The sequence below is a fragment of the Fukomys damarensis genome, unplaced genomic scaffold (assembly GCF_012274545.1).
Source record: "Fukomys damarensis isolate Sample0158 unplaced genomic scaffold, DMR_v1.0_HiC HiC_scaffold_32, whole genome shotgun sequence".
Classification (NCBI taxonomy): Eukaryota; Metazoa; Chordata; class Mammalia; order Rodentia; family Bathyergidae; genus Fukomys; species Fukomys damarensis.
Genome location: NW_022900944.1, coordinates 28,905,359 through 28,917,361, shown reverse-complemented (window position 1 = coordinate 28,917,361; position 12,003 = coordinate 28,905,359).

Genomic DNA, 12,003 nt, shown 5'->3' with positions numbered 1-12,003 from the left:
ATATATATATAGTGCATGTATTCCTTGTAGAGATTTGATACATATACACAACACATCATAAAATCCCTTTTATCTTCTTTATCTCTCCTCCCTTCCCCACCCTCCATTTCTTGGTTTCCTTTCCCATAAACTAAAGATCTATCTTGCTATGTCCTATTGTCTATCTTTGACTTTGCTCTTTGTGCATATTTTGAGTTTCTCAAAAACCATGTGATATTTAAATTTTTGTTTCTGATTTATTTAATTAAACGTTATGCTCTCAATGTGCATCCATATTCTGACAAATGACCCAAATGTGTCTGTCTTTAATGCAGAGTAGTGCTCCAAACTGTTTTACAAGCTCTTAATTCATGGGTGAACAAGCTCGACCCTGGGATGGATTTGATCTGTGGCTCATTTCCACACACACACACACACACACACACACACACACACACACACACATACTGGAGGGTCAATAAGAGTTCAGAATTTTTGAGAAACTGATTTTCCTTTCCAGTTTACCTGGAAAGATTATGTTTATGTCTCTTTTTGTTAGAAGGGTGCTGCATAATTGGGATCTACCCAGTGGAAAGCAAGTAGCACCAACATCATCGCTTTAGGCCTGACCTCTAAAATATCTTTCATTCCTACATTTTTGCTCTTATTTCCTTGGCTCTCTGAATATTTAATGATTTTTAATCAAGGATAGAAGGACCTAAATAAAGAGTGGAGAACCCTGAAGAGGAGAGTACAGTCTCTAAAGGGAAGGAAGCTATTCACCAGTTATCCTATTCACCTCAGAGTTCTGATGTGAAAGAGAAATAGATCCATGTTGTTCTCATTCAATGTGATTAAATTTATCTAACAAATCCTTAACACTTTTTTTAAAGACATATTCACAAACTTTGCTTTGCAGAAACCAAGCTTTACTGCATGCTGCTTACTTTTAGTCACTTTTGCATTACTATATTGAAATGCCTTAGGCAAGCTACTTTCAGAAGAAAACAGGCTAATTTAACTCATAATTGTGGAGGATCAAAGACATGTAGCAGGCATCAATTCAGCTCTCATGAGCGATTTGTTCACTGTGTCATCTGAGGGGATGGCTATTGCAGGAGGCATACAGAAAGAAAAGATTGTGTCTTACAAATAGGAATCCAGAGAATGACTCAGGAGTCAAGTCCCCTTAAAAAAAAAAAAAAGTATTGAAATTTGAAACCAGGACCTTACTGAATATTCTGTCATTTGCTTACTCACTTGATTATTTATTTATTTAGAGACAGCATCTCACTAATTTGTTAAGTTTCCCAGACTGGGCTTGAATTTAGGATCCTCGTGGCACATTCTTATTACAGTTTACTTTCCTGAGACCTCGGATCTCACAAGAGCTACTTAACCTTACATACCAACCTGCTGACCCAAGTACCTTCATTTGTTTGCATTTGTTTCTTAAGGTTATCATCATGTTTTAAATTGCTATCATGAATATCCAGCTTCCAACACATGGACTTTGGGGTATACACTCAAACTGACATCTGGAATACACCCGAGCTTTGTAAATTATGTCCTCACTTTGATATTGACACAGGGACCATATTGTTTCATTTACCAGCCTATGACCACAATTGCTTTTGAGATTTATTCTTATGGAATTCTCTTTCTCTTTCTCTTTCTCTCTCTCTCTCTGCCCCCAGGAGAAGCCTTTTCTTTCCTTCTTTCTTTCTTTCTTTCTTTCTTTCTTTCTTTCTTTCTTTCTTTCTTTCTTTCTTTCTTTCTTTCTTTCTTTCTTTCTTTCTTTCTTTCTTTCTTTCTGTTATTGTCTGCTGTAGGATTCAGGTTAGGTATGGAGTGTGCATAATGGTCATATTTAGTCAATCAGAAATTGAAGCATCTGGTCTCACTTATGCTAACTAGAACAAAGGAATAGAATACATGAAAGTGGAAATTTAGCTAGAAATTTAGTGTCTCATTACCTTGGCTACATATCATCTAAGATTAGGTTTGAAACATCTTTAAAAGCATTGAAGTAAAGTAGAATGAAATTATGTTTGATAATTTGTCATCCTCAGAAGACAGCTGAGATGTGGCTTTCTGCCACCATTGTCAGTGACAAGATAGAATGTCCATCTTAATATCCAATCAGAACCCCTCAAGGCATGACTGGATAAAACATTGTTTTGAAAATGAATAGAATATTCTTCAGGTAGAATACTGCTAAGGTTGGACTATGAAGGGAGATTCTGATTTGCAATTCACTTTGATATTTCTTTTTTCCTGACTCTTAAATATTGACTATAAATTTATTTTCATTATATTTTCTCAACTTCCTTATGAATTCAACCTAAAGCTAATATGCCTATAGTATGCTCTAAGGGTAAAGAATCTAAAGATTAATACAAAATTTACATTATGATTAGAAAAACAGGGCTGGAAATTTTTAGCTCAGTGGCACCACACCTGCCTTGCAAGCACAAGGTCCTGAGTTCAATCCCCAGTACCAAAAAAAAAAAAAAAGATTAATAAAATTAATATGTAAGAATTCTGTCATTTTTCAAGTAAAATTAATTTTTATTTATATGAGATTATAATAGTGGAAAACTAAAATTGCCAAGGGTTGTAGTGGAAAACTAAATTTGTCAAGGGTTGCAGGTTAGTAATCTCCCAAGTACTTTAGTAAATATTATTCTAACTTTAGATAGTTGATTCAAAACCATAATTGAATAGGAACTGTAGTATTAGCTAGTGACAAAGTTTATGATGTAGTATATTGTGATTCATTAAATATTTGCACATAAAGGATCAAAAACACAAAGGCTTACTTGACAAATGTGCTTTCAGAAGCATATGTTCTCAATAGTGTGAACTTTTTGCAGAGAACGGTATGCTAATTGCTTTTCTTTATAGAATTTCAAATAGTTCAACACCATTTTGAAATAAATGTCTTACAAAAAATCTGTGATACCATGTCTAAATTATCTCTTTAAAAAATGTACCAAATAATCTTTTCTTTCTGATGCAATATGGTAACTAAGGACATCTTTCTCAAAGTGTTTTATGTACCCAATAAGGAAAATAATGACACATACTTATTTGAATTAATATTAAGACTAAATTAATACACAGGAAGCAATTATGGCAAAACCTACAATATATTAAATGCTCAATAAAATAGTGAATGTTATCATTATATTTTTTCTAAAAAACTGATATGCTACCCTCTAAAATTGATTTTCTTCAAATTTCAGGCAATAAAATTCATTTTGGTAAATCATAGATAGCCTTGTCAAACATCCATGGTGTGTGTGTGTGTGTGTGTGTGTGCGTGTGCACATGCATGTATGTTTCAAATGTAGATAGAAATTGGTTAATTAAATTTTAAAAGTCCAGATTTGACTCAAAATAACAGGTTGGGTTTAATGTAGGAATGTTTCACTTCAAACAGTAACACTCACTAGGTTAAGCTAACAAGAACTTTTGAGAATAAAGGCAAATTTCTAAGCAGGGTAAAGAAAAAAAAAATGAACAGAAAACGGCCCAGCATCAGTGATTCAAAGAAATGGAAGGCTGTCAGAAGTGTCTGGCAAGGGTAATAGTATAAGTAAAAAATATATAACGTACAATAAGAGTCTATCAAGTTGGCATCCCTGAGAATATACATTGACAAGAAGTTTTAGGGAGTATGCTTTGGACTATGTATATGGAAAAATGAAATAAGACTGAGCAGACAGTACAGTTACAACAAAAGCTGCAGCCATTACCATAGCTGCTATAACCCTTCAGAGTTGTCTCCCATTCAGACAAGCAGGGACCTAGGTGTGAGGTCACACACCAATATCCCAGCAGTTCAAAGGATGAGGCAAGCCAGTCACGAGTTTGAGCCCATCCTGGGCAACTTGGAGAATTAGGATGCCTCATCTCCAAATAAAAGCAAAATTAAAAAGTGCTAGAGATGTAGCTTGATGTGAAAGTCTTAATTCCAATCCTCAATACTAAAAAAGACAAAAAGAGACACAAGTACGAGAGGTCCTCATGCTCCCCAATTACTGATTGCCCACCATTGGAACTGAATGCCCACCAGCGGGGCCCTATCTTGGATAAAACAGTGTTTTTATTTGAAGGCACTTGTAGGAGAAGTATCAGTCGAGCAATGGAGGAGTAAGCACCTCAGGTGGGAGGAGGACAAGTGTGTACATATAATAGCATCCACCACTGCACCATTAAGCCAAATCTTAAAGCAGCAGGTCCAAGGTTTATTGGCCTGAAACTTTGATGAGAAAAAGCAATTGAACAAGAATGTGGAAAGGCTGTTAGAAGATCCCATGAAGCCACCCCCCCAAATGTTTTTTACATGTTTATTTAAGAGACTAAAAGTTGGACAGATGATGTGGAAATAACCAAAGTTCGGAAATTCCCATTTTATACTATAGAATCAAACAATAATATCAGAATTATGAGTACAATCTTTCAATGAAATAAATTAATTAAACTGCTTTGAAGTATATTTCTCATGTGCACAGCTGTTTCCAATTACATGATTATAGCTTACAAAGCCAACAATCGAAATCACTTTTTTTTTAACCATTCATGGGAGAAAGCAGCATATTTTATAACTATAAAAATAGGCCCTCACTGTGCAAAAGCAGGCAAAGCAGAGGACTACAGACCTTAGCCTTGAAAGGGAATTAAGCAGAAACATGCCCTCTGGCGTGAGGCATATTCTAATTGACGTGATTTGGGCCCAGACTTTTTCCACACAGCAGATCAGCAGGTATTAACAAAAAGTCAGCTTCAGAAGCATTTGCTGGGGGTGGGTAGTTAACACAGAGATGCATTTCCTAATTATACTTGTTCACAGATTTTAAATGAAGTATCCCAAACCCACTAGTTAGGCCACATAAAGAGGTCAGAAGGGCTGTGTTGCCCAGGCTTTCAGCTGTCCTTTCTACATCTGTGGGTTTGAGCTAAAGAAAATAACTACCGGCCCTTGCAGCTGGAAGAGCCTCCCGGCTGGAGCCTTTAGGCACCCTGCTCGCACAGACCTGAGTTGGAGTCTGTTTTCCCACTCTGTCAGCCTTATTTTTAACCATTTAATAGAAGAAGATAATATATATCATAATGGGTCATTGTGACAGCATATTTTAGATAAATCACTTAGCAGAGATGACTATTTTCAGCCCATTAACTGATTGGCAAGCTATCACTTATTAAAAATTTCTTATGTACCCTAACTTACTATTTCTATATATTTAGTAAAACAATCCTCAGGGCAACCTCATGTCCCCCCATATTATTATTATTCTCATTATAGATGAAGAACTATGGCTTAAAGAGATAGTGGGACAGCTAGTAAATAGCACAGCCAGTATTATCAACGAGTGATATTTAATCATATCTACTATAATGGCGATCCATAAATGTTAGGTGCTATTGTCAGTAGTTCTATAGTGTTATGAACATGACTTCTTACTGTTGCTGTTATTATTAGTACTACACAGTACTGAAGTGATGGGAGAGGGCAAAATCTAATTATAGAAATTTATCAAGTCTAATCCTGCTGAAAACATTGGCTCTCTATGATGATGTCTAGCTCAAAATCATAACATCAAGTTTGTGATTTTCCACAGTTTAAAGTTATTTTTATACTTGCCTTCTAATTTTCACTGTTAAATGTTCAATATTACAACACATATTAATCTCTCCATGGAAAAGCCTGAAGCATAATAACAAGCAAAGAAGTAGTCAGGTCCTCAAATTAGGATTGAAAAAGGACTGGAATTTGATCTTAATCTAAAGTATTTTGTCCACACAGTTTATGAATGGAGAAAAAAATAAATATCCGCAAACTTGATTTAATCTCCTTCCATTTTTTTCTGAATCACATGAGTAAAGGATTTACTCTATTTGAATAATACTTCAATGTATTCAGCATGGAATAACATGCAACACGTTCTATCCATAGTAAATGTTTCACTGTAAGGGCCCTGGAGTGCTACCTCAGCGTTAAGTTGTCATATGCTTGAACAGCTGAAACCGCAGAAGGATCTGCATGATTCGTGATGTAAAAGAAAATGCAGGGCCACTTAAAATATGTGATCTAATGTGAGCCACAAAACCAGCTGGTCCTGCTGAAAGCACCCACAGACTGGGTGTTGCCTGCTCCTCACACAGATGACTCTAGGTAACGGACTCCAGGATGGACAGCAATGGTGAATCCATACTCAATAATAATTATAGAATCTGTCAATCAAAGATAGAAGAGAACGTGCACATTTAATCAGTTACACTAGATCAGTTTAAAAGTTGATTTTCTGATCCAGATCAGCTTTGTTTGGCTATGGGTATAAAACAATTTTCTTTTCAGAGAGGGAAGTAAGGAAAAGGGGAAAGCATTCTTGGAAATTTAGCCCAGTGTCATAGGTAAAGCTCCAGAAATGGAAATTGGACTTCCTAATTTGAATTTTGTCACCAGAGCTCAATTTGTTACATGTTATCAGTCAAATTGTTTCAATTAGTTAGCATATTTTTGTATGTAAACTGAAGAGCATGGATTTTTCAATGGATGGGTCTTTCCAGAAATGAATCCAAAGTGATATTTAAGTCAATACTTTTGTTGTTCTCCATGTCCTATGTAAGAGTAATTCAGCCTTTCAGAAAGCTTCCTAAGCCTCAATCATTCACACACTTATGTATTGATTTTGCCCCTTTACTTAAGCTATTTCTTACATTAAAAAAAATACTAACCTATTATTTCATTAAATCAATCAAACATTTAAATAGATTAAATTCAACCTTGACTTTCACATAAATGGACACAGTATGGTCCAATGATGCTGTCACAAAATTAATCATCATAGTAAATTTACCAATATAGCAACACCATAATTAATATTATGGTATTAACACTATGATTATTATTAATATTAGGTATAAAGCATTCTGATGGCCACTTTCACGTGTTATTTCTTACTGATATAACTCCTTTACATGCAGTATATCAACTTAAAAATATCAAAAAACACTCTCTAGGTTTTTTACATTACCATTAGCATTAAATAAAAACTACAAAATAAAAAAAGAACAAAAAAATCAATAGACGTTATTTAATTCGCATTTCTCTGCAGCATTGTACATAGTAGTATACTAAGGAAACTTTTTTGAAGAGTCTTCAAGAAAATGTAGGACCAAATTCAGGAAACTTATTCAGGAAGATAGGAGTGCATCTGTTATCAGAGAAAGCAGGCCCTTTATTTTAGCAAATGCCACTTGAATTAATAGTTTTACTCTATTCTCTGCAATCTAAGGGCTAAGATTTACTTTTCAGAATATTGGAGGTCATTATATAAAACTGCCCTTTAAATGCAATAATAGCAACATAGTTAAAAAGTTCCTGCATCGAACAAGTCAGCATTAATGTAGAATGGAGAAGTAATTTGGCAATCACTTCCCCTCCTCTAGGTAGGTTGATGAATGACCATTTCCTTTATTCTGTCTTCTGAAGTTTTATGAGCCATACAGAGTGCAAGATCAGAGTTATTTGTGCCTGAAATCCAACCACACTTAATTAAGTGTAGTAAAATACCTGATCAAAGCATTTCCAAATACCCAAAATTTCAATTTTCAGAGGAATTTTGGTAGTGTCTGCAAATAAAAAGACAAAAACTACCTTTCTGGCTTCAAAGAAAGATCAAAACTGCTAGCATTAAAAATTATTTTGAGTCAATATTCAGGAGGAGCTCACCTGAAGTAAAGTAAGGAATATGTAAAATTGATTAGAGATCTTCTAATATGGAAAATATCAAGGTATTTAGAAGGAGCAGATTATCATTAATTTGGATAAAGTGAATCAAACTTTCACTCCAGTTTTCTGACAGAATGATTCAACTGAGGAGAAAGCCTTTGATATTTAAATTTTCTATCCATAATATTGTAGGTATTCAGGGACAGTTTTTTCATAAACATATTTTCCATCATTAGCCCACAAATACTGAAAATAGATTCATTATCTCATTATTAAATCTTTAGCAACACTTCTTATGACTTCCCACTAAAAGTTAATACCTTGATTATTTCTATATTTGCCCTGGAAACACATCCATGTGTTTTGTCACACCTGTCATACTTTCTTCTTTCCAACTGCTGTATTCCACAAAAATGGTTGTATCTTCAGATTTTGTAGATGAATACTCTTGAATCCACAAATTTCATTTCAATTTAAATACCATTTCTTTCCAACTTATGACCCAACTTTCATCCACCTAATTTCCCCCATCATTTCTGGCATAATTCTCCCTTTTCAAGAGTGACAAAGACTATTCTGTCTAATATAAAATGCAATCTGACCCAGTGATTTCTCCAAAAATCTTCCTAATTGTCAATGCAAGCTTCAAGCTTCCATCCTATCTTGTAAGACCTTCCTGATTCGGATATTTCTTTGTCCTCCAGCTGCTCATCTTTTGTTCCACTGCTTCTAACCCTACTGAACTTCTGTCCTGTCCACTAACTCCTATTCCCTTCTCTTTTTACCTTGAATACACAAATACCCAATTCTGTTTTCTGTCACCTTCTAATTTATCTGCACAAAAGATACTCATTTTCTGACTCTACATTGTTCATGATCCTTCCTGGGTATTCTCAGCACGCCATCCCAGGGTGAAACACTCCTCCCAGGGTATCAAATAGCCCAGTTTCATAGCCGTCTTCCCAACTAGACTTTGAAGGCAAACTGTGCCAGCTTCAGCACTGTAAATTAAAATTTTTTCACAGCTTCTGGACACTGAAGTAGTTCAGCAAGTGTTTATGGAAGAAAAACATTTTTTTTTTCCCTACAGGAGACAATAATAGAGAATGAGCTTTAGACTAACTTCTCTACCTTATCCTTCCAGCTCCACCCTTTCCGTCCTCCTATCACTGCTGTTACTTAAAATCACTGAAGTGCACACATGTTGTTTACTTTCTCTTTTCAATAATAGCAGTCATAGTAATGCACTCTCTCCTATGCAGGTGGAATAAAGGGTGAGGAAGGAAAAAAAATACGGACCAGAAGCAGATTATATTCAGGAAGTACTTCTTATACACTAGAAAGAATTCTACAAGGATTTCAGCAGCATCTGTCACTATATCTGTGCATCAGCAGCAAAGAAGTACAGCTGTCATTCCTATTTATAGGAAAGGAAATTGTGGCACAATAAGAACCACAGACTGGAACTGAACCTGAACCTATCTACCTGCTTCCCCCAAACAAGCTCTCTTCAAACTCATGCAATTCCCTTCACTGTACATTAAACTACTGCCAAGATTTTGGTTCCTTGAAACCATAATGCCAAAACACAAGAACTGGAGATATTCCCACATACATATTTAGTGGTGTTGGACAGAATTAAAACAAGTACTTCTTTTACTTACCTATGGATTGCCTCCCTCTATGCTAACATTTTCTTCCATGATCATTGGGCCAAGCAGCAGCTCAGTGACATAGAAATGTAAAAACCAGAACAAAACAAAACAAAAAAGTTTTGTATTAGAGCACATCCCAACCTTACCTAAAGCCACAGCAAAAATCTGTTTCCATGAATCACTTCTTGTTCCAAGGGACTCTTCAGTACTTGTCTCCTGAGTTGACTTCACTCCATACTTAATGTTTCCCAATGGTCTTGAGATACCTCTTCTTGTCACAGTCAATTATAGTACCAGTTATTTAGAGATGAAAGCTGCTGTTAATGCACCTGATACTACACCTCTCCGTGAACTGCATTCAATTTAGGTTCTGAATTGTAATTTCTATGTCAGACATGTAGTACGCATGGGGTGGGGGGAAAGTAGTGCCATTTCCAGGATGTTTGAATCAGAGTCTTTGTTCTTATTAGTGGAGGGCACATTTCAGATATGTGATAAATGTCAGATATTCACTGAGTTAGTGTGAGAGTCTATGAATCTCTCTACAAGTGTATAGAAAGGGCAAAATGATCATGTTTCCTTGGGTCTCTCTATTGCACTGATCACTCTGTTCCTTACATTTATTGAACTCTCCACACAGAGATATATATTTCTTCTCCTTTTGAGTTAATGAACTTGATTTAATTTGTGAAATTTGGCTTAGAACATCTCCTGTTACATGATGTCAGACTAGGTGCACAAGCCTTTCTCTGCTATAATTCTGTTCTCACGGGGCTGTGATGTCCTATTTACTCATGTGTTGATAGTGTCTCCAAAAATAAGCTGTTGTATTTTAAAATCAAGTTATGTTATCTCCATCTCCAGTAACTGGAACCAAGACACAAAATGTTTTGTTGATGAGTTAATACATATTCTAATATTTTATTAAATCCAAGAGAAGCATATCAATTCAATCACCTGAAATTTAGTAGTTTGAAAAGGTTATCTGTGACATCTAGTTGTAAACTGCCTGCTCAGAGAAAGTGATGCTAAGGCACACAGGGACATCTTTGGAAGTATGGCAAGTTTATTCATGATTCTATAACTACTGAGAGCAGAGTGATGTGTATCTCTCATCCAAGCTACTGAGTTGTTTTGTTTACAAGTTCAATAGCAGCCTGAGAATCAGAATGGCTCCATCTCAAAAACAAATAAATAAAAATGAGAAAAAAGGACAACAAAACCAATATAACAGATGCTTTGCTCATACTAGAGAAAAAGGTTAAAGTTTGTTTTTTCCTTCCTTCCTCCTCTCTTTCTCCTCCTCCTCTTTTCCTTCTTTTTATTCCTTTATTTTTATGACCACAAAGAGTAGAAGATGCTGAAATTTGACATGTAAAAGTATGAAACACACCCTTGACCTTTCTATTTCTGAGTAATGGATACCAGCATTGTAAAAGTATACTGCTCAAATGCAGCTGTTTCTCAAATTTTCAGTGAGCTTTTGAAAGGTTTATCTGTTTTAGCATAGAGGAATTGAGACTATGTGAGAAATGTCTCCCCTGCTCTTTCATATGATTAGTGCTGTTTCCTAGAAAACCTTATGCCCTAGCAAATATGTTTTAGACTACAGCCCTTAACCTCGAGTACAGCTGATTGAACCAAAGTAGACCTGTCACTCAATAGAGTCATCTTGTAAGCCTCTCAGTAATTTATCTCATGAATACATTTGTTAATATTTGATACTAACAAGGATCAGGTTGGAAATATCCCAATTCTGCCACTTAAGGGACATGTATGTTAACTTAGTGAAGCCATTTAACCACTTTCACCTTCATTTTAAGAGCAGATTGACTTACAGAATTGCTATTTCATCTATTAAAATAAGGATAACAACAGAACTCAACTCATAGCTTCCAAAGCATAAGAAGAAGCATAGAATCCTCCTAGATCTGGGTTAGTTTGCATCATAACATTCATGAAGTTATTGCAGAGGGTTTATTTTGTTGATAATTCTTATTTTTCCTAACAATTGGTTGTGTACTTTCCTTATTTCCTATAATATCTAGAATGTCCACTGTAATTCCATTTACAAAACCTCTGTCTACTCAAATATTCTTAAGGCAAGAATACCCCACACATCTCCTGTATGTGAGCACATACTGATACTCTGCCTATAATGACTTTCTATGTTTTTGGACTTTCTGTCACCATCTCATGCTCTACTATTTCTTTCAGAAATCAACTCTGTCACTAGACCTTCACCAACTTCTGGCCCTGGATGGTGAGTTCATCTTGTGAGCTCCTCTTGCCCAATGGGACATTTTCTGTGCTGAGATTTTTCAGGGCACCTTGGTACCTGCTATTTTATGAAACAGACAGGGATGACACATACAGATATAGAACCTGTGCCCCAAATGGAATCTTATGACAAGTGCGAACATGTTAAAGTACACCCCTGGCTACTGGTCAATGCTCTTTGTCACAAGACTGAATCTAATGAGTTCAGTAAGAAGACACATGGTCAACAATTTATCTGCATGAGGAGGTTGTGTTTTATGATTAATTGGAAGCCACAAGTGTACCCTTTCTCATATGATACAACTGGCCATGGCAACCCAGACCCCTGTCCTCATTGGCACATGAATT